At 36.8% G+C, this 24,116-nt stretch overlaps 1 long non-coding RNA gene across 1 annotated transcript; it reads right to left on the bottom strand.

The window, feature by feature from the left end:
* Window positions 1-1,127: 1,127 nt before the first annotated feature.
* On the bottom strand, window positions 1,128-23,227 carry LOC107153378. Its single transcript, XR_001504904.2, has 2 exons — window positions 19,844-23,227; window positions 1,128-1,685 (listed from the first exon to the last, which is right to left on the bottom strand). It is a non-coding gene; the product is annotated as an uncharacterized LOC107153378 (long non-coding RNA).
* Between the last annotated feature and the right edge of the window lie 889 nt (window positions 23,228-24,116).

Below are 24,116 nucleotides of genomic sequence, written 5' to 3'. Positions count from 1 at the left end.
AGTCATTTCCCCCTTTTTCCCAAAAATCTCATTGAAACAATCAAAATATATTAACTCATTACTTTTTCTTTTTTCTGAATATTTTGGTAATCTTTTATTTTTTACTGATGTGATCATATGCATAAAAATGAATGCAACATTTTTTCGCTGTTTGCAATTCTTTTCTGCCCATTATTACTACTTATTTCAGTTTGTAATAGCAATGGTGCTTTTCTGGACACAAAATCTTTTAACTATATTTCATAAGAATTTGTTTATGTAGACATTCTATCTGCTTATATTCTGGGACTAGTGCCAAAGAATGACTGGATTGAATCAATATTTCTTTGGCTCTTTCTACTGGAAATGAAGCCACAGTATGCTGTACACTAGAAATTATATGATAGTGATTTATAAATGTTCTTTGTTGGTAGAATCCAAAAGACAGAACATCTAGTTCTCAAGAAACTCAAGCAAATTAAAAATCTATATAATACATAGAAAAATTCTATTTGGAAGGAGCATAAGCAGATTTAACTAAGGTTTAAAATGTATTAATTTCCGCATTTACTGAAATAATTGTGTCATGAGATGGAGCAGAATATGAAAAAACAATTGGTTTGGCTGTCAGATCCCCTAGGTCAACCATCAGCTGTGCCAGTGAGTGCTCCCTGGCCCACCTTCCCAGTCCCCCCACCCTTCCTGGCCTTTCTTTTAGAGTCGGTCTCCTTATCCCTCTAGGCTATCTTATTTCAGCCAGGGTGGTGGTGTTCAGATGGAGGTTTGGTGCCAGTGGGATAAATCTACAAACTCTCAGACACATCTCTAATCATCCTTTGTCCTGGAATGTAGGCACTTAGTACAGTTTGCTCTTGAAATTGGCCTTGATCTCCAATTCTAGAACATAGGAAAGATTTTGTTCAGCCCCACACACCACCACACGGTTTAAGACAACCAGTAGATCTGTTCTTGGATATCTTCTTCTATTGAAATGGACTGTATCAGACTGTTACTGCTTAAGCTAATGCAGTGATTTTTATTTAATGGATAATTTTGAAACTTTCCCTAGTAAATTTTTTTTTTAAATTCCCAGTTTTAAGTATTATACATCACTTCAACCTAAAGTTTCAAAGTAGAGTGGGACACAATTTTAAAATATGGAATAAGGTAACTTTAATGAATAGAAGAAAAATATTAGATGGATTAACTCTTATTTCCAGTTGTCTCAATATCAAGAGGATTTCCAAGTCATGGAAAACTTTGCTTCCATTTTCAGTTGGAGATAGAAACGCTGCTGATATGCACAATGTTATTTTGCAAAGATGTATGTTTATTAAATTAGGTTTTAAAATTTGATATTTCATTCCTCTCTGAAATGATTCAAAGTTCCTCTCAGGCAAGTCTTATTCCAATTTCTTTATCTGCTTTTGCTTCCTCAGGCACCAAGTATCAGAGGAGTTTGAGGGTGAATGATTCTCTCCATGGTTCCCTCCTGGGGAGAAGCCATCAATGCAGCCCTGTAAATGAGCAGCCAATGCAGTCTGTGTTCCCAGGTCGATGAACCAGAAGGCTGGGCAAATGGAAGCCAGCTTTTATTTTTCTCTCTTCCTCCTCTTATTGGGTGGTAATTTAGGGACATGAGATCAGTGTGTAGTTGATTTTCTCTTGGCTAAGCTAACCCATCAGGTGGAGCCCTTGCAATAACACTGCAGAAAGGGAAAGAGAAAAACAAGATAATGAACTTTCTGTGTCTTTTGATTTGGAAGGAGTTTTATACTTTGTTTAATGATTTCTTTATAGCATACACTGCATGAAAAGAGAAAATTAAGGTCTTTGTATGTCTGCTTTCCATTTAAAGAGAATGTTAGTTCTAGTTCCTTCACAGAGGTAGGAAAATTAGTAAGCCAAATTCAATCGTCATGATTGATGCCATGCTCAGAAAATCCTTAGAATTATTCATCTTTTCTCTTTTGACAAGAGGCTATCTATATTTGAATTTTTAAAAAGAATCTCCCTAAATGTTTAAAAGCTCATACTTCAAAGGGAAAAAAGCTTAATCATAAAGGTTGCTACAGTACAGTCTTAATCCATACAATGTCTCTTATTTGGGCTATACCTATAGCATTAGGTCACTTCTTTTACAACATTTTTTTCTTGAAATATTAATACTTAAATGAAATCCACTGAAAGCTGACATAAATATTTTCATGGTTAATTAAGAATGGCTCCCTGTTCTGTAGGTCAGAGACCACTTGACAAATGCTTCAAAACCTTTCTTTTAAATACCTCAAACCTGCCTTCCAAATCAATGTTTGTAAAGGGTAAGATAACAATTGTGAAACTATAAATAGACATGAACTAGAAATAAAATATCGATTGTTAATTATATTCACTGATGGCAAGTAAAGTTAACTGAGACTGCTATGGATTGTGTCCACCCAAAAGGCTTTCCATTCTTCTTCTCAAAGCAGACCCTGGTTCTTGGGTCACAGAAATGGGATGAGAACAGCCATGGATCAAGGCTGGTGGCAAAGCAGAGCCCATCATAGCCCTTCCCTGAGTCGTTAAATGAATGTTTAGAGGAAAAGAAGTTCTCTGTTTCCAGCTGGGCTACTGAATTGGGACTGCCAGAGGACAGGATCCCTGCAACAAAGAGATCAGTGGAGAGTGACCATGCACAGAGAACTTGAGGGCAGGCAGAGAGAAAGAGTCCAGGCCTGTGATCTCCAGATCTCTTCTCTCAGACCCAGTTCCTGAAGCCCTTCTTTTCGATTTGTCATAGATGGCAGTATTACTTCCAGTTACCTGAATACTGAATTATCTCCATTTTTCCTATTAAAAAATCATCTCAACTTCTACAATTTGCAACCAAAATGTCCAAATACATACACAATTTTTATAGCACTTATTTTTTATTCAGTTTTTTGTTGATATACAGGAAGACTTTGTATATGCAGTTGCAGTTGAATCGTTTCTTTTAGCTTTGGAAAGTGAATGGAGATGTGTGAGGATCACCATAATGAAGATGCAGGAGAGTTGCTTCACACCCAAAAAATGTTCTTATGCTGTCCATCTGTAGTCAATTCCTATACCCGAACTGACCCCTGGGAACCAGTGATCTCTATCCCAGGGGTTTTACCTTCTCCAGAATGTCACATAAATGGAACCATAGATTATGTAGGCTTCTGTATCTGACTCCCTTCACTTATCACAGGGATTGGCACGCTTTTTCTGTAAAGGGCCAGATAGTAAATATTTTCAACTTTGGGAATCATATTATCTCCGATACAAATACTTAAATTTGCCATTGTAGCATGCAAACTGTTGTTTGTTTGTCTTTACCACTTTATTTTGAAATAGAGTCTCACTAAACTGCTGAGGCTGGCCTCAAACTTGACTATCCTCCTGTCTCAGCCTCTTGAGTCACTAGGACTACAGACAATACCTAAATAAATAGAGATGGCAGGATTTGGCCTGCAAACCAAAGTTTGCTGATCCCTGGATTAAAATAATATAGTTGAGGTTCATCCATCTTATTGACTGTATTAATAGTTTGTTTCCTTTTCTTTCTTTGTTTTTTGTTATTGTTGCTGTTGTTTGTTTGTCTTGGTGCCAAAGACAAACTTTACCACTAAATTGCATCCTCAATTCTTTCTTTTTTTTTTATTAGTTTTGAGACAGAGTCTCACTAAGCTGCTGAGGCTGGCCTCAAACTTGACCATCCTCCTGTCTCAGCCTCTTGAATCACTAGGATTATAGGCATGACCACCACACCTGGCAACAGTTTGTTCTTTCTCATTGTTGAGTAATATTTCATAATATGAATGAATTACAGTGCATTTATCCATTCAACAGGTAAAATCATTTGTGTTTTCTTCAGTTTGGGGTGAATATGAATTAAATTGTATTATAATCTGAATGTGTCCTCCCGCATTCATATGTTGAAGTTTAATCACCAATGTAATAGTATTAATACGTGGGGCCTTTAGGAGGTCTCATGAATGGGATTAAGGTCCTTAAAAAAAAGACTTCCCTGGGGCTTGGTCTTTATGCAGTCCTACTACATGAAGACACAACATTCACCCCCTTTAAGGATGCAGGCATGAGGCACCATCCTGGAAGCAGACAGGGTCCTCACCAGACCAAACCTCTTGGACTTATCAGCTTCCAGAACTGTCAGAAACTATCTTTCGTTCTTTATATATCAGTCAGTCTCAGATATTTTGTTATATAGCAGCACAGATTTTTGTGTGAACTTAAGTTTCATTTCTCTTGGGTAAAATACCCAGGAGTAGGTTTGCTGAGATGAACAGTTATTGCAGGTCTAGTTTCATAAGAAACTGGCAAACTATTTTTTGGTGTGACAACCACAATATATAACATTACCACCTGTTCTTTACCTTTGCTAACACTTAATATTGTTCAAAAACTTTTTTTTTTGCCATCCTAATAGGAGCATAATAGTATTTCATTGTGTTTTCAATTTGAATTTTTCTAATAAACAATTATTATGAAGTATGTTTTCAGATGTCTATTCATCTGTCTTCTTTGGTGAAGTATCTATTCAAATTGCCCCCCTGCCTTTTTTTTAGTTTTTTGCTTTCTTTAGTGGAGCATTAAGTTTTCTTTTTATGTATATATAGTCTGGGTACAAATATATTGTCATATATGTGATTTGTAAATATTTTCTCTCAGTCTGTGGCATTTCTTTTCATTCTCTTAATGGTACCTCCAAAGTACCCCATCTCCTAATGCCATCACTTGGGTGTTAGGATTTCAACATTGTTATGGGGCAACTGCTCAGAAAACATTCTAAATCTGAATTTAAGGCAAATTTGAGAGTCTTTTATTATCTGGCCAGAGACTGTCCCTCACCGAGTCCAAGTGACCCTATGGGAGAACAGCCCCGAATTGTCTGTAGCCAGAGTATTTAAGGAAGAAAACCACATCCTATGGAATCTGCAAGTTGCAAGCAAGCAGGTTACAAGCATTGAGAAAGCAGTTAGCAGAGCGAGAGCACACAACCACATCCTGGGTTAGAGCACATTTGTGGGTCTACATTCTGGGTTCGAGTATGGGTGTATAAAACAGAGAAAAACAATTTTTTAACATCTTAAAAACAAGTTATATGTCAGTTTCACATGAGAGTCATAAAAATGGATCACTATGGCTATATCAAGATATATTTGTCTTTGGCCATATTGATTTAACTTTAACTATCTCTATGTTAACCTATTAGCCTTATATTTATCTATAACTATACTGGCCTACTGATGTATACTTATCAACCTACATTGTTTTATATCTTATTTCCTGTAGGTTAGATCCTATGTCTTACAGTTGATTATCCTGCTGTTACTTATGCTTACTCCTGATGAACTTATGTTCTATGCTTACTTCTAACTTATTACTAAGGCAGTTTAACATTACTTATAGTACTTATTTCTATTATCTTATTTTATCTTATCTTACTTTTCTGCTTAAATATCATATATATATATACATATAATTTATAATCTATATTGATTAGTCTCAGACCATAATAACATATGAATTTGGGGGAACACAAACATTTAGCCATGGAAAGAGAAGGAAAAAAAACTTTATTTTTTTATGGAGCAAATGTTTTTTAAATTCTGACAAAGCCACATTGATCAATGTTTTCTTTTATAGTTATGCTTTTGAAAAGCATATCTAAGATCTCTTTTTTATGACTCAAGGTCATAAAGATTTTCTCCTATGTTTTCTACTGAAAGTTTTATTGTGTCCAATTTTATGTTTAGGTTTATAATCCATTTGGGATTAATTTCTGCAGAAGGTTTATTACTTCAACATCCATACTTATGCATGTGACTGCCCAGTTGTTCCAGCTGAAAAGACTATTCTTTCTCCATTGACCTGTCTTTATATCATTGCCAAAAATCAACTAACCATATTTCAATGGATCTATTTATGAGCTCTTTGTTCTGTTCCATGGGTCTACATTTTGCTAATATCACACTATCTTGACTTCTGTAACTTTATAGTAAATCTTGAAATCAGGTGATGGATACAGAATCATTTAGTGAGTTTGTTTTATTATTTGTGGGTGGTGGTTCCCACATTCAAAGCCTATGTGCATGAACCACTGAGAAGTCTGATTGGGACCTGGACAGTAAAGAGCAGATCATAGTTGGATCCTCAAGTTTTTTGCTTAGCTTCATTGTGCATTTTCAAATGCACTGTTTGGGTTGGCTTTGAGACAGTGAGAAAAACAGGGGCGACAAGAATATCTTATCTTGTTATAAGGAATAATAATTTCTAAATGGCTTAAAAACAATAAAACTTTATTTCTCACAGTTCTGAAAACTGGAAGTTTAAGATCAGGATGTCAACATAGTTGGTTTCTGATGAGGGTCCTCTTTGGAGTTGCAGAATATAGATTTCTCATTGCATCCTCCCATAGTGGAAGGATCAACTCTCTGGGGCTTGTTTTACAAGGACACTAATCCCAATCATGAGGGCTTTGCCCTCATGATCTAATACCTGCCTCCTAATGTGGGGGTTAGGATTTCAGGATATGAATTTGGGAGAACCCAGACAGTCAATTCATTGCAGAGGGGAATCCTCTATACTCTCTAGCTAGATCTGCCCACCCTCCACCCATTCCTTTGGCTAGAAAGAGCAGTTGAGTTCCTTGTTCACACCTACTGCACTGTTCCCAGACTTCTTGGCTCACCCTCAAGTCAAAGCTGCCATAAAAGAGGGAGAAATATTGGAAACTCACCATTGTGCTGGAGGCCTGTGTTTCAGGTTACGACTTCCTTGTTTAATTGCCTTTTGTTGTTTGCGTTTCAGAGTCCTCAGGTGGTCACCTTTTTCAGTCTGTCTACATTTTAGTTATAATAGTAAGAGACAAATCATAGGAGGTTTACTCCATCTTGGCCAGCACTGGAATTCCACGTTACATTTTTGGAGGGTGTGGGGGGGTACTGAGGATTGAACCAATGACCATGCCCTTCTAAGCAGGTATTTCTACCACTTATATAGCTTGTTATAAAATTAATCTTTAACTTTTTAAATTAGAAATTATAAATACTATTTTCTCTGTCCTCACTTGGAAATTTTTCAATTTTAAAACTTCTTTTGCTTCCTCTGGTGTTTCATTAAGTCAGTTCCTAGACCCAATCAGATCAAGCTCAGGACTTGAACTTATTCTTTATAACTTACCTGAGAAATCTTTTATTTTCTTTTTGTATTTGATTTGGATAGCAGAAAATCACGAGAAGTTTCAATGACAAAATGCTGGATTATTAAAAATAAACATCTTATATGATATGGATATTGGATTCTTTCAGGAAATCTGATCACTTAAAACTATCAAACATTCAGTTTTAAAACAATATTGCCACAATGATTGAAAGGGTATTTGGCCTTAATTTCCTGTAAGTTATTTATGTAACATTTATTGAATGCTTAATAAATGTATATTGCACTTTACAAAAAACTACATTTAATATTCTCTATTTTCCAACTGTCTCAGTTCTTCTGACATGAGCCATATGGAAGAACACATCAGAGAAGATAGAAGGACCAAACTGTTGGTATTCCCTGCTTCCTCAGTATCCATGTTTCTGAAGTGCCTTAAAAATTTGCAATGGATTGGCTTGGAGGTGAAGTACTTGCCCAGCATGCATGAGGCAGGCTTTGGGTTCAATCCCTAGTATTGCAAAACAAACAAACAAAACACGATGATTATTAAAAGTGTAGACCAAGAGAGATGAACTTTAGTCTAACAGTACCCTTTACTGATTTGTGACTTTTGATAGTTAATTTTGTTTCTCAAACTTAATTTCCTCATTTGTTAAATGGGCTTAAACAGGTCTTTCTAAAACCCTTCTTTTTCCAGTTTGGACCTTCTCTGAACTATTTGAAAATAGACTGTCCCAAAAGTGAACCTAAATGGGGAGTTAGGAAATCACTAATCAATTATACTACTCACTAAACAGGTAGGTAATCAGAACTGTGAGAAAAAAAAATGATCCTTTTTTTAAGAAAAGCAACAATCACGGAATAATTAATCTAATATTTTTGGATAGTTAGTGGCTGTCCAATTAGATTACAATTTGAAAATGTATGATTTGCAATTAAGCTAAAGCCATGCTTGAATAATTCTGAGTTTATGATTGAGTTGGCATCTCAGTACTGCATTGATAGTGAGGCCAAGGATTTGACAGATTTAAAATGAAAGGAAACAGCATTCCCTGGAATGTAGAGGTAATTATTATTAGTTAAATTCAGCAATTTCCCCTCTTGTTGAAGAGCTCTGAGAGAGAACGAAATGTGCCCATGTCTGAGCAGGGCTGACTTATTTGGTTTAAAAGAATTTGAAATAAAAAGAAAAAAAAAACCCTGAAAAACAAAAACCCCCAAGAATGTGAAATAATCAGAGAATTACAAAATCATTTAAACTTTCATAAAAAGAGATAGGAAAGTCTGAGAAATTATGACAAAAAATCACCAATTGATTATGAAAGTATTACTTTTATACAAGTTTGCTGAGTTTTGGTTAATTTCACTTCTCCTTTCCCCTTCCCCTCCCATTTTTTCAGACTTTAGAAATTTAGATAAATTTTATCATACTAAGTGTAGGCCTTTCAACTTGCTTTTTCTTCCAACTACAGACCACTAATAGATATTACAGCTCATTCACATGACATAATCTGTTGCTTACCATTGAACAATTGTACAAACATTCATTGGTCTATTCTCCTTTTGGTGATTTCTATATTGTTTATTGTCTTATGTTATTGCAAACAATGATATCTTGTTTCTATCATTCTATTGTATTTTCTGTTTACGCTTATTTTTTTCCTTCCAGTTTTCCCCCTGACAATTTGGAAGCTGTATATTATATTTTATGCAATGAAAATTATTCTTAATTTTAAAATAGGAATATTTAAGTTTATATTTTTCTAACAATGTTTAAAAAGTTTTTCAGTGTTTCAATATTCGTCCTTGATTAGAAGCAGACCATATTTCAGCCCATTGATTAATTCCTTCCTTCCTTTTTTTTAATCAAATTTAAATTAAAACTTTTTTCAACACAAAAAAATAGTGGAAGTGGCATAGTCAATTGCTAATTAATGCTTATTTTTATCTCTTTATGATGAATTTTGTTTCCTATAACTCAGCCTTATGAATTCAATCCTTTTTAGGACTTGTAAAGTGTTTGTAAACACTTGATTTTGGTCTGAAAATATCTTTCATCTCAACCTTGATTAATAATTTATCTAGAGTTAATAAAATTTCAGGTTGATACTTATTGTTCCTTTAGTACGTTAAAAATAGTAGTGCCTTACCTTCTGTTATTCATTGTTGCCAGTGACATCTATGAATCTGTCTATTCAGTCTAATCATCATTCCTCTGTAACAATAGCTAGCATTTTTGGAATGCCTACTCTGTACCAGTGTGCTGAGCACAAATGTAGACTCATATCTCACAACAATCCTATTAGGGAAGCACTGTTGATATTTCCATGTGATGGATAAGGAAACCAGAGAACCTGCATTTTCAATACCTTGACCAATGTCCTCAGCCAACTAGTGACAGAGCTGGGATTTTGTATTTACTTTGAGTGTGCTTTGGGGCCATGTCCTTCAACACGGCAAAATTCTGAGCTCAAATCTTTTTAAAATCTCTGCTTTTCTACTATTCCCTGCTTATTTTTATCAAATTCCTTTCTTGTCAAAGGCACCATGTGTGATTGTACAGGTAACCCACTGTACAATTCTGGAGGGACCAGTCAAACCAGAGTCTATGAGCTGTTTTCACCTGGAAATATTCTCATCAATTATCAAAGAATTGATGTTTAAGTAAAGAAATTTCCACTGCTTGTAAATTAGCTATTATATAGTTGGTGCTCCAGAGAAAACTGTTTCTGATTATTAATTGCCAAGTAATTCAGGTTCACCTATCTCTTAAATACTATTATTAATAATGGTGATGATGATAATAACACCTTCTTCATGTGTCATGCTCCACTGTCTTAAAACTGATTCATGTACATCACTTTATCTGATTCTCATCACAGGCCTGTGAGACAATTTAGGAGTATGGTCTCATCATGCCTATTTGATAAGGAAATGGCATCTCAGAGAAATCAACCAGGCTACCCAAGGCTACAGAGTTACTGGATGGCAATTATACCCACGTCTTCTGAGTCTAAAATAGCACTCATCATGCTCAGAGCTAGTGATGGACATGATAAGGAGGATCTTTGGAAATCAGTAGGATCTTCTGTACTACCATTGACTTCTCATTACTATGAATAACTTTAGCATGAAATGAACTTCATTCAGTAACACAATAGACTATGGTACAGGGTAAAAAGTACTGGTTTGACACACAGTTGTTTAGCATAAGTATTGCCAGGGATTTCCCATGATATAAGGATGAAATCCAGGCACCAGAGCATGGTCTGGATAGCCTTTTATGTCTTGCTTCTTCCGCAAGTTTTTTTGGTCACTTACTATCCCTGTCCCAGGAACCGTGATTTTTCAACATTCCTAAGTACCTTGAGTCATTTCAGAGCTGACATTTCTCTCTGGTTTCTGCCTCCTCTGCTCTCTATGGCACCCAGGGGGCATGAGACCCCCATTAGATCTCCATGGATGAGTTAACTTCATTTTTTACTTCCTTATCAATTCTCTCCTTTTCTCTGTCTGCTTCTTTCTCCCTTTCTCTGTTTCTGGTTCCTAGAGAGGAGGGACTAGTTCTTTTTGGTCTGTGAATCCACAGTCCTTAGCACAGGGCTTGGCTCCCACACAGTGTGTCTAACATTTTGAGAATGAACAAATTAATTGAAACAAAAAAAAATTCAGATAAAATATTTTTATAAAGTTTGACAGTTTAAGAACATTTTTATATGTCAATACCTAACGTTTTAAGCTCTCTAAAAAATACTAACTGCTACATTACTATATGTCAAATGAATAGTGAGCAAATTACCACATGAATGAGTTAGTGGATCATAACAATTACGTAATGTAATACCTCCACATGTGAGGTCTCATAATAACTGCTCTCACTTTAAAATTTAATGCAGCTAGTTTCAATGCATGATTATTCCTCCTACCTTTATTGACATTTAAATCTATAAGCTCACAAACTTAATCCTTAAAATACATGCAAGGTAAAATGTTTAAAATTTGTGAAAGAATTCAAATTTTAAAAAAGGTGTGAGTAACTATCACTTGCCGTGTTAGATATTGATTTCATCATTTCTGACCCTGTGTATTCATTCTGATAATAAGGGAAACAAAAGGGATCCACTGTGAATTGCGTCTGTGGCGAAGTTGATTAAACCTGTGTGCCACCGTCACAGCGTGACTGAAATATCATCGCATCCATGATGAGTTGCCCTTCCGGATACGGTGTGCCTTGTGGGAGCAGCAGGCGGGCAGCTCTTCCTCAGTTCAGTGATTTTACTGCATATACACAATTTCAGCCCAAGTGCAACAGAAAATACTCGGAATCAGGGAGATGTGAGAAAGACAGCCAAGCCCTAAATGACAGAAAGGCTGTTCCAGAGAGCCCCCCATGCAAGGAACAGTGCAGTTAGATAAACATTAAGAAAGGGGCCACAGAAGCAAGGGCATTCCATTACAATGTCAAAGCTAGACTGGAGAAAATCCTGTCTCTTTGTTGGTTTTGTCAGCAGCTAAGAAAGGAGGAACATAAACAAATATTCAAGGAGAGAAAAATATATAAAAGTATTGTTTTCACACCTGGTCCCAGGACACCAGGCTGTATTATGCAAAGAATTTTAGAGGTGTGGGAGAGGTACTCCTACAGAGAGAGAAAATTCCATCATGAGGTCTATGTCCCTTCTTCATTCAACACATATTAATATGACTCTTGCCAGGATACAGGAAGGATGCAAGGACAGAAGTCACATCTGTGCTCAGGTAGATGGCTAACTTGCCATTATCAATCGGACTATTGTTAAAAGTTAAAATGAAGAGCACCTGTTTTTGTTTGTTTGTTTTGCATGAATGCATTGGCCCATACAGAGTCCACAGAGTTCTTTGTTACGCTGGCTTCCATGACTATTATGTTATCATAGAGATATTTATTTAGGGAGGAATTTAGCATCTTATGGGCCATAAGGATGTAGTTAAAGAAATTATTTCTTCAAGTCCCTTAACATCAGTATCTATTTTAGCAGAGGGTAACATTCAAGGATCTTTTATTTATTTACATTCAAATTCAGCAATTTACCTATTTCCTAAGGCTTTTTATGAATCTGGTATTTCTCCAGTCCATTTAAAAAATCTTTATTAGGCACATTCATTAAAACTGAATTATATTTCTTCCACAGCAAGATATTAATACTAGGTGTCAGCTAAAAGCATATAAAGCATTTTTTCCCTAATGCAATCATGAAAATAAACATGAATCCAAAAACTCATAGGCTAAAATATCTTCACAAGTAGGAACCAAGGGGCACTTCTCCTTTGGAGAGGCAGTGTTTTAGGGCAATTGACTGTCCTGCATTTCACAGGTAGAATGTGAAAACTGGAGGAGGAAGAAGGACACATCAGCAACCATTGAGTACAAAGCTTGCCAGGGGTCTTGTGCTAGTTTAAATAATTCTCTGAAATGTTATTCTAGGCTTCTTCTTGGAGATAAGCTGCCTCTATATAACTTGACTCTATTTTCTCAATTATTTGGTATTTGGAACAAACACTTCACTTTATATTACATTTGTTTAATTCTGTTCAATAAACATTTTAAAGCTTCAACTAAGACTGTGTATCCCCAGGGTCATAGCTAGGAGATCTAACTAATTAAAGCATAAACAGTGGCAGTTTCTGAAATATAAGTTTTACAAAGGAGTCTTTCTTTTTTTTTTTTTTTGAGATGGGGTCTCACCATGTTTCCCAGGCTGGCCTTGCATTCACTATCCTCCTGTCTCAACCTCTCAAGTACATGGAATTATAGGCATACACCATGATGACTGGCCTTCCATTCAAGCATTTTTACATTGAATTACTACTAGAAAAGGATGGAGTTCACTGTAAAATTCACATGAATTTCTAAGATAAAGCACAGTTTCAAAGAAATTCCATCTCAAAGCAATCCAAAGGCCTGTGTTCCTCTGCTAGAAGTGGTACTCAGGGAGAAAAGGTGAGAATATTCTCTGTAAGGCAAGTTATTAGGCTGAGAACACTAGGAAGTACAGAGTCTAGCTCTGGTCCTTTTACTCATGGAGCTTATAATTAGGAAGTAGGAAATGTGTTCTCTACAAAAAAAAAAAAAACCAGAATCTGTGGGAAGACACCATGGAAAGATCAATTCTGATGAATGGAAATGCCATGAGAGTGTTGGTTCTTGGAATGAGCATGGAAATCAGAGTAGAATTTCAGCAGGTGGAGTGTGGGTGAGGGCTTTCCAAGCAGAGGGGCCAGTTTGTGTCACGGCATAACCAGGATGATAATTTAGGAACAAGAAACCATGATGTGTGGCTGAAACTCAAGGTGGAGCACTGAGAAAAAGAAATCAAAAGTTGTGATTATGTGTACTTTTTCTGTGTTATTCCAGATAAACCAATGTCTGGACTTTAAGAAACCTTCCAGTAAAAGGTTAACTTTATAAAGGTGACATAATTTCCATTTCAATCTGCAAAAATATCGGATTTTAAAATTCATTTAAATTTGGGTACAAAGGCTAGGAGTGTGGCTCGGTGGTTGAGTGCTTACCACGTAGCATGTGAGTTCCATCCCCAGTACTGCAAATAGTAATAATAATAGATTGGGGGACAATGCAGTTAGCTTCTATAATAGATTGGATGAGGACTTTTCCCTTCATTTGCCCACAGAGGCAAATGAATATTCATTCTACAAATATTATGTAATCCCTACCATTGCCAGGCAGTGTTGGGACCAACTGGCAAAGAATGCTTTCCCGTTCCCTCTCAAAAAGGACAGAAAACCTTCTCTGAAAACTGGCACCAAGCCTAGCTTTATTTAAATGCTAATGCTATCCAGTGGTGCCATAATGGGGGAGGGCATGGGAAAAATGGAGGAACTTTGGGCAAAGGTGGGGAGAGGGGTCATGGGGACAGAAAGATGGTATAATGTGATGGACAGTATTACCCTAGGTACATGTGTGACTGCACATATGGTGTGATGCTGCATCATGTACAATCAGAGAAATGAAACAGTTGTGCTGCAGGGGAAAAAAATAAAAGTCCATGGAAAGCACACTGAGCTGGTTTCCTAGATTCATTCTGCCTTCCTAGCCCTCTGACCCCTGTTTGGAGGGTCTTCTCCCCCATTCTCTTGATTGGCATCTGTCTGCCTTTTATCTCTGCTAATGTGCTTAGCTAGTGGTCCCTTTGCAACATGCTTGGAATTTTCTACTATGAAAATCAGAAATCAGAAACTCTTCTAGTTCAAAGTATGTTGGATAAGGGATGTCCTACCTACACCAAGATTTCTTCCCAAGCAGTTACAGGATTTCTATAGAAATCTCCCTTAATCCCACTTTTCTTTACTCAGAAACGAATCCCTGGTTTCCTATGAATAATACTGAGAAATTTAAAATCATAAAAAAATCAAGAATAATGCCCACATTTAATACTTTTCATTGGAATGAAAGGCACAGCTGTTCAGATAATTTATTTCAATGTCAGAAAGAATATTAACACAGATCCACATTAAGTCCATATAATAACATAGGTGGCAAAATCAATTGGGACCTTGTCAGAAGAATTCCATTGTGCCTGAGACAGGCCAAAAGGGGTGAGACAGAAAGACTGGCCAGGATGGAGGGCAATGCATAATGAGGTGGTTCATTGTTATGGTCACTATAGCCAAGGCCTGCACATGAGATTTCCAGGGTCAGGAACTAAATTTTTTAGTATTCCCTCAATTATTAGGCTTGAGTGATTAAAAAAAAAAAAGCAAAGCAAAAATTCCTAAGGTACTGGATGCAATACCAATTTATTAATCCTGGGATAAGTGGTCAGGAATATTCCTTTCTAATGACTGGTCAGACACTGCCACACAGAGAAACTCTCTATCAGGATCTTGGGAAGGCCTCAGAAGCTTCTAGACAAGCATGTAATTGAAACAAAGGGAGTCCAGAGCTGGAAATCTAAGTCACACAGGTCTCTGTGTAGTAATACATGGGGGAATCCCCTTTATTACACTAGAGGATATACAGTATCCGGGGCATAGTTCGGGGGCGCAGACCTGGGTTTCAGTCCAGCCCCAACCCTGTATCACTATCTTGGGAAAAGATCAGCTTCAAAATTCCAAGTACAGTTTCTACTGAATGAGTATCACTTTCATACCATTGAAAGTCAAACTTGCAAACCAATAATGGTTTATTGTATATGAATTAAGACCATATGAATTAAGAGCTATAGTATATTGAGGACTGAAGGGATTTTATTATGGCAACCCAAGCTGACAGTGAAAGAGAGGTTCTAATACAGTGAAGAGAGTTTCTATCTAACTTAGTTTTCCTACCAGTATCCTAGAGATAATTACTATTTACTTTGCAATATAGGTTATTATCTAGGTATGTCAAGGCTCACAAACCAGGAGACAACTGTGATGGAAAAGCTAGACCATGTGCTTGGGGTAGTATTAGCACAATTGCCTAGGATGGGTAAGGCCCTGAGTTGCATCCATCCCTCGCACCATAAAAGAGAAAAGGTAAATTGATATTTTTGGAGATCCAATGAGAAGGGGGCACACCATGCTATGGGGAAGTAAAGATGGGGAGGCACCTAAGTCGTTTAGGAGGCAGAGGAGCTGGGGAGGAAATGTGGACAAGAGCCTTTATTGTGGGGAGGAACTGGTGAGGCAGGGTTAGCATGCCTACAATGGACTAGTTTGAAGAAGTTCCCAGGGCTCTGGGGTATAGGAACTGTTCCCTGCTGTCTGCTGCTTAACTCTGAGGTGATTAGGGCAGGTGCATAGTGGCCAAGAGTGAGACAGCAAATAAAAGAAATGGTTGGTGGTAGGGGTATACACTTTGAGGTGATTGACACACTCGTGGTTGAGTAGTTTTTTATCTCTTGAAATGCGCCAACTTTGAGAAGGGCATTCCTCCAGGGGCAGCAAAGTCATAAGACGTCAAAGCATCAGAGAAATAAAAAGCATGGTAAATACACCAATCAAGGTCAATTTGATATAGATATTAATTCTGGAGAATCTCATTAATTCAATCCTTAATAAAGTTCACAAAAGGAATAATAACAAACAGAATAACTTCATGAAGACCATATGAATTAAGAGCTATAAACAAATTACTCTGAATTAACTTGTGTATAATTAGTTACTAAAAACTATAAACACTATGCACAGTGTTAATAGCTTCCAATGTGATCTTACTAGGACTCTTAGAACCCTTAGCAGCATGGCGAAAGGCAGTCTTCTTGTTTGTTTCTTTCTTCTCCACTTCAGTCCTGACATCTCGTCACCAGATGATCCTCTCTTTTGTGACTCCCATCAGTCTGTGGGAATGGTCACTTGTTCATATTCTTAATCACCAATTTCAACGTTTTTTGATCTCTTACACAGCAACCATTGGAAACTTGGATTTTATTTCTACAACTGTCAGTCTATTATTAATACAAATTTTTTTCAGATGTTCCTCGTGAAAGCCCATTGACAGTGATTTACCTGGAAATCATGCTGATTTGCAGAGTTAAGAGGATTTGAATGGTGAGTGTCTGAAGAGGTTTGTATCTAATATGGCTGTAAAAAAGTTTACAATTTCTTCCATCAGCCTTGACTTTTGGTGTTCATGGTTAGGTGTAATCCATCTGGAGCCACCTTGTCTCTGCTCTTCCTCCCTCAGTGCCACGCTGTCCTGCCCAGCCTCGCTGAGCTCTGCTAACGCCACAGAGGCATTAGTGTGCTTCCACAGGGGTGGGGCTTTTGTTGGGGGCATCTTTGCAATCTTCCAAATAAAACTCTATGCTCAAACCCTCTTTCTACCACTTTACCAAACAGGTGACGTTAAGTCAGTTAACCTAATGTTTTCATGCCTCAAATCCTTCTATACATGGGTTCATGATAATGCTAACTCACAAGGCTGTGTTAGAGACTAAGCACGAAAGTGCCCATACCACACAGTGCAGCACCTGGCACATCATAAATGCTCAATAATGGTTACAGCTCTATCATGGATATCCCAACTTTACTCTTCCCAGGAGACTTCATATATTTTAAAGTCATTTTTGTAAATTATTGGTCTCATTCATCATGTTCATTTTACTAGTTTTACTCTCAAAATGTAACTTTATATCTACATGTAGCCACCAAGTACCAACTACTGGTCCTAGAATGCAGAGACCCTTACAGACTCAGCTAGTTTTCATCAAATCTGAAGTTTTATAAATTCCTCTAAATCAGGACAGTAGATAGAGCTGCATTATGACCCATAGGCATTTTTCTCCATTAAAAAGTCATAAAAATCAAATTTTATGACTGAGTTGGTATGAAATGTAATCTAGCCTGCATATTTATCAACTGTATTCATTATTATTATGTTCATATTTTTTCTTCTGATTTTTAAAATCAACTACAATTAAAAAATTTCTATGGACCCCTATAAGTATCATGGGCCATAGTGCCCACTGCGTTTAAAGGTTAAATCAGCCCTGATAGTGCACTCAGATAATAGTGAGACTCAAGGACCCCCCTCCATAATGTTTCTGAAGACACAGTTAAAGGTATTATTATAGCTTTTTTGTTGGTGTGAATAATAGGTCTGTTTTAAAAATTATTCTTGTAGTAAAATACAGAATGGTAACAGTCCTATATCCTTTGAAGATGACTTAGTTCAAGACCCATAGTTCACAGATGGAAATTAAGAATCTATGTATTATAGTTTGGATCTTCAGTATACCCCAGAGCCCCATGTGTTAGAGCTTGGTCCCCAGGGTGACGATATTAGGAGGTGAGGGAAGCTTTAAGAGGTAAGGCCTAGTGGGAGGTCTTTAGGTTATTGGAGGTATATCCTTAAAGGGTATTGTGGAACCCTGGCCCCTTCTTCTTCCTCTTTTTGCTCCCTGCTCCTGATGAGTGGTTTTGCTCCTGCCACAAGCTTTTGCCATAATGTGTTGCCCAATCAGTCATCGACTAGAATGTCCAAAACTGTGAGCCAAAATAAAACCTCTCTTTTTCAAAAGTTAATCATCTCAGCTATTTTGTTATAGTGAGGGAAAGTTGACTAACACACTGTGTCAGGTGATCAGGGTGAAGCCAAAGAGCAGCTGGGCTAGAACCCAATTCTTCAGATCACCAGGCAGCAATTGTTTTACCACACTATCCCTTGCTCTTTGAAGTGTTATTTGAGCTTGGGCCAAAATGTAGTTTAAAATAAATTGTTCCCACAGCAAAGGAGAATTCTCAAAACTATAATATCTTGGATATTTATTGACGCTCATAAAATTAGACATAAGTTGTTACCTATGGATTGGCATTTGAAATCTCTCTTGCCTACTGCACTATTAGCAATCTTTCAAAGTAAACTGACACTAGGTTTATTTAAAATAACACTTATTAATTCCTAACCTGAGATAAGCCAGTTTAGCCATTAGTAGATAAACAACACCTTGATATATTTGGTGGCTTTGGAAAAGGACATGCTAACATGGGTGCTGAAAAGGGAAGTGTCAAATAGAAAAAAAGTAAATGAAGATACATATTCTGTCTGCAGACAAGCAACGATCTGTCCTCTACCAGGTCCTGTGCTAGTCACTGGTCTCATCACTCTAAAATGGGAGAGCACCTTTTGTCTCTTTTCTCTAAAGCATCCTTTACTCGCAGTCTTACACATGAGTAGCAGTTTTGCTTTCTGATTATGGACACAATATATGTCCACTGAGGATGATGTGTAACTCTTTAAGTTATACTTTGTATGTTATTTATTTTTAGAGTACATAGATAACTTATAATGGACATTCTTGGCTTTGTCTGAAATTTATTTATGTTGCTCACTCTAAAAAAGAGTTTCTGTGAGCATGCTAGTCTAAGTTGATAGTTATTTTCTCTCATCACTTTAAAGATACTATTTCACTGTTTTCTACTGTTAGCTAGCATTCATTGATTGTGTTGAGAAGTTGCCTGTTTTTCTAGTTTTACTATAATTTATCTTTGGATCCTCATAGATCATTTTATAAACTTCTGTGCGTCCTTTCATATCAATGGATATAAGTAAAAACTATTTTTATTTTTCTCATATTAGATTTGTTTGTGTTTTCTGGACCTGAGAATTTACGCCTTCCTACAATATTGGAAAAATTTCAGTATGTTCTTGAATATCATTTTTCCTCCATTCTGTTGCCTTCTTAAACTATAAATTGAATATTGTTAAACCTCCTTACACTAAACTTTTTAAAAAACATTTTATCTTGTTTATCATTTACTTTATATAATTCTTTTAGATCCTAATTTATCATTCACAAATCTCCTTTCAGCTAGGTCTAACTGCTATTAAGTTATCCATTGCAATCATTACATATTTCTCTATTTGACAGGCTTTATTTTAACTTTCCTGGTCATTTTGTACATATCTCGGTCCTCTTCATTTCTTAATACTTCTAAATATTTCTTTATGTTCATTAAACATATTTATTCTTTTCTATCTAGCCTCAAATTCTTCATTTTGTTGAGTCGGCACTCTTGATTTGGTGATTTATTTCTTTTTTCTTTAGTGTTTTTTTAATTTGAGCTCATCTTTCCTGATCATTCTCTGTAAGAATTTCTTGTTTCTGAGTTTTTCCCTGCTTACAGTGGAGGACTGCATTTATCATGCTTGTGACACTGATAAATGTCATCTTGTGCATTTAGTACTCACCTCTGCCCTGCCTCTCAGTTCTTTCAGGGCACCTCCATTCCTTGGAAGTATGTGGGCTGGTCATAGCGCCTGGGAGAGGACTTCTTTGGACATGGCTCCTCCTTAGGGATGGAAGCCTCAAAATTCAGGGAACAAAGGGAATTAATAATTGTTAAGTGACATATAATCATATAATTATGATAAGATCCAAACTAGATTAATTTTTCATTGCTGAGGATCAGACCCAGGGCCCTGCACATGCTTGGCAAATGCTCTACCACTGAACAACACCTCCAACCCCAAACTAGATGTTTTATAATTAATCTGTCTTCTAATCTGGAGAGGACTTATCATTATCTCTTGTCTTGAAGAATTCTAGAACTCTATACATCTACCACTTGTTAAGTGAATCAAGCCTGGAGCTAGTTAGTCTTCTTAACATACCAGACCTCTTAGACAACACCTTGTCATTTTCTCACAATTTTATAGTGAATTCCAACACTAATTTAGCCTCTAAATTTATGACCGCTAGGGTCATAAATCTAGGCTTTTCCAAGACCCATGCATATTTGAATATCACATCCTCTGGCAAGATGTACCAAGTGGCCTGGCAACAATGGTTCCAACTGTGCTATACAACACAGGTTAATTTTATTCTTGTGACAGTTCCAAAAGCTGGCTGCACAGCCTTAGAGACTGTTTGCCTACAGTAATTAAATGGCCATGCACACTTCAGAGAAATTTCCTCCCTCTATTTCACATCCCTCCTAATGTGGCTGGATCAATCATCTTGGTTACAAAGCATCAATATTTCCATAGGATAGTTTCCATATTGTTCATCCCCATGTCAACATATCAAAACGGTATATAAGATGAAATATTTAGCCCACATGGGGAGGCATTTAAAACAAAGGCCAGCTGTTGTGTTTCTATACTTGGTGAAAAAACAGCTGGAATTGATAGAACTTTTGAACACATAGCTAAAGATGTGCTTGGAATAAGGAATGTGCTCTTGGGGGAAAAGAACCTTTGCATTCATGTACAACTGAAGTGGAAAAGAAAAAAAATTGTAAAAGCCAGAGATTAACCTCAGCTACGTGACAGATGTGAAGTGTAAAAGCTTGGAGTTATTAATTATAAGAAAGCCACGATAAACTGCAAAGTTTTAATTAAGTCTGGCACAGTGGCAGTGAGGGCCAGTACCAACCTTGTCCTAAGTTTTAGGAACCAAGAATTAGCAGAGCCTCATACAGCATCTTACTGGCCTGCACGTTAGATCTGTGTTGCCCATTGTGGCAGCACTAGCCAAATGTGGCTATCTAAATGTAAATTAACTGAAGTTAAATATAGTGTAAATTCACTTCCTCAGTTTCACTCTCCACATTTTAAATGCTCAAAGGTTACATGCGGCTAGAGGATACTGTATTGGATGGCCCAGATATGGAATATTTCTATGTCTACAGAAAGTTACTTTGGACAGCACTGTAGTAGATGTTCAAAAAGTACATGTTGAATAAATGAACAAATGAATATATCTGTTATGGTTCAGAAATGAGATGTTCCCCAAAAGCTCCTGTGTGAGATAATGAAAGAAAGTTTAGAGGTAAAATTATTGGGTTATGAGAGTCTTAACCTAATCAGTGCATTAATTCACTGACAGGGATTAACCATGTGGTAACTGAAGGTAAGCAGTGTATAACTGAGGAGGTAGGTCAATGGAGGTGTGACCTTGGGGTTTATATTTTATCTCTGGTGAATGGAGTCTCACCCTGATACCCGGTACCATGTCCTGAGCTGCTTTCCTCCACCACACTTCTCCACCATGACGTTCTGTCTCACCTTGGACCCAGAGCAATTCACTCAGCTGTCTATGGATTGAGATCTCTGGAACCATGATCACTAAATAAAATTTTTATCCTCTAATTATTCTTGTCAGGACTTTTGATTACAGTAGGAAAAGCTGACTAACACAATACCTAACATTCAAAAGGGCAGAAAAGGTACCACTTTTGTAAAAACTTAGATCAGTTCTCTTAAAGAAGATATATTCTTTATTTGTTGGAAAAAAGGAAAAAAAATAGCAGTGAAGTGATAGAATGACATTTTAAGAAGCGCGACATCACAGTTCTACTAGACATTGCTTGGGTTTCCGTGACAAATCTTCCACTCAATTTCTCAGTAAGGTCAGTTTTGCTCAAGAAGACTTGTGTGGGTGGGGGTGTACTTGGGGGGACTCAGTTAAGGGGATGTATTTCATAGCAGGATCCACAAATTACAGGAAAGGCTCTGACATAAGGAAGGAGGTAAGGGAAGCCACAAGAGCCTATGTCTACCCTAAACAGGAAACTTAGAAACAGCTTTGAAATTCCACAGGTAGAACTGGATCCAAGCCAGTTTTGCTTCTAATTAAAGTACCCTGGTTTACATCTAGGCTCTCCTTTAATAAATATACTATATAAAGTGTTGGCAAACTATAGTCAGCAGGACAAATCTGGCTGGCCACCTGCATTTGTAAAGCCTGTAAGCTGAGAATGATTTTTACATCTTTAAATGATTGTAAAAGAAGCCAAAGGGAATGTTTTATGAAACATATATAATTCAAATTTCAAAGTTCATAAAAGTTTTGTTGGAACACAGCCACATCACTTATTTATGTACTGTGCTTTTGCTGATTTGACACTACAATTACGGGAGTTGAGTGGTTATGATAGAGACCATAGGGCCTGAAAAGCTTAAAATGTATACACTCTGGTTCTTCATAGAAGAAATTTGTCCAACTCTATGCTATATCATCAGCAGTGAGAGAAGGGATTTGCATCATGAAACATCGAGGCTAGGAATGGATTACACTAAGGTACAGCTGCTTCATGGGAAGCCAGAACAAAATGGAAGTTTTAATGGAAAAATGATGGAAGGAGAAGAGTATTACTCAACAGAAATAAAACCTGTCTATCAAATGAAAATTTGTTAAGGTTTCTACTGATGATAGCATGAAATTAGATAAAAACACCAGAAAACTGTATGTACTATGACCGTCATCTATCCTTTCTGAGGATCAGTTATATCATGTGCTCCTTATATTTCATAAGATTATTTTGAGGTTCAAATGCAAGTGCATATATATATATATGCATATGTATATACATATATATATTACAAACACATTATAAGCATTTTGTCGTTCAAGTATGTGGTATAATTCCTACTGATAATAAGTATGGTTAAAAATTAAACACATAATGGAGACAGATAGAATGATGAACAATATTCCACAGGGGAATTAGTAGACAAAGTGTTCTAAAATACCTAATGAGAGTGTCAGGGAGCTAAAGCTAGGGCCAGGTGACCTCCCCACAGCAAGCAAATTCCAAGTATGCCAAGCATTCAACTGAATGGGCAATGTGTACTCACATGCTGTCTCACCCCCTCCAGCTGGGGAAAAAAAGGACAAGCTGTTTGTTGGACAACAGGCAAGTGTCCATATTTGATATAGAATAGTTCACCAACAGATGCTGCAGGTCATTTGCTCAAGAAATGCTTACTTAGCACCTTCCATGGGAAAACGTCTCTGCTAAAATCAATGGGAGAGAAGAATGGAAAGTCAAAATTACAGATCATATTCTTCAATATCTGTAATCTTCATGAATAGATAAGAAAATTAGGCTAGGTTGACGATTATGAGGCAAAAGAAAAATTTTGGAAGCAAATTACAGTATCATTCAGAAAAGAATGAGCTTAAACTCAGCCTAAGTAGTCAGGAAAGGGCCTATAAAGAAGAAAGTACACATGGCTGGAGTTGTAGCTCAGTGGTGGAGCGCTTGCCTCACTGGGTTTGATTCTCAGCACTTCATATAAATAAATGAATAAAATAAAGTTAATTAACAATTAAAAGAAGAAGAAGAAGACTTGGACTGATGGGAGCAAGGAGAGGGGTGAAAAGCCATCCCTGATGGGGAATCAGACAAGCTTGGCACAGGGTAAGAAAAAGACACACTCCAAAAAAGAAGAACCCAACCAGGCGGAAGCAGATGGGTATCATGGGAAGCTGGAAATGAAGATGGATAGGGCAGGAATGGAGGTTTTGGAAGGTTTTTTCAAGGCAAGATGAAGGATATTTTTCATTTGACAATGGAGAAACTCAATGTTTATGCAAAAAGGAGGTATAAGAACTTGGTATTCATCAAGGCAATATAACACAGGGGAAAGCTATTTAAGCAGAAAGGAAACAGAAAATTATAATGATTCTACTCAGAGAAATATGAGCAGCAAGAGAGAATATACCTTAGTTCTTACA

Source organism: Marmota marmota, unplaced genomic scaffold, assembly GCF_001458135.2.
Source record: "Marmota marmota marmota unplaced genomic scaffold, marMar, whole genome shotgun sequence".
Taxonomy (NCBI): Eukaryota; Metazoa; Chordata; class Mammalia; order Rodentia; family Sciuridae; genus Marmota; species Marmota marmota.
The sequence above is the reverse complement of the archived record's forward strand: the minus strand, read 5'-3'. Positions and strand labels throughout refer to the sequence as shown.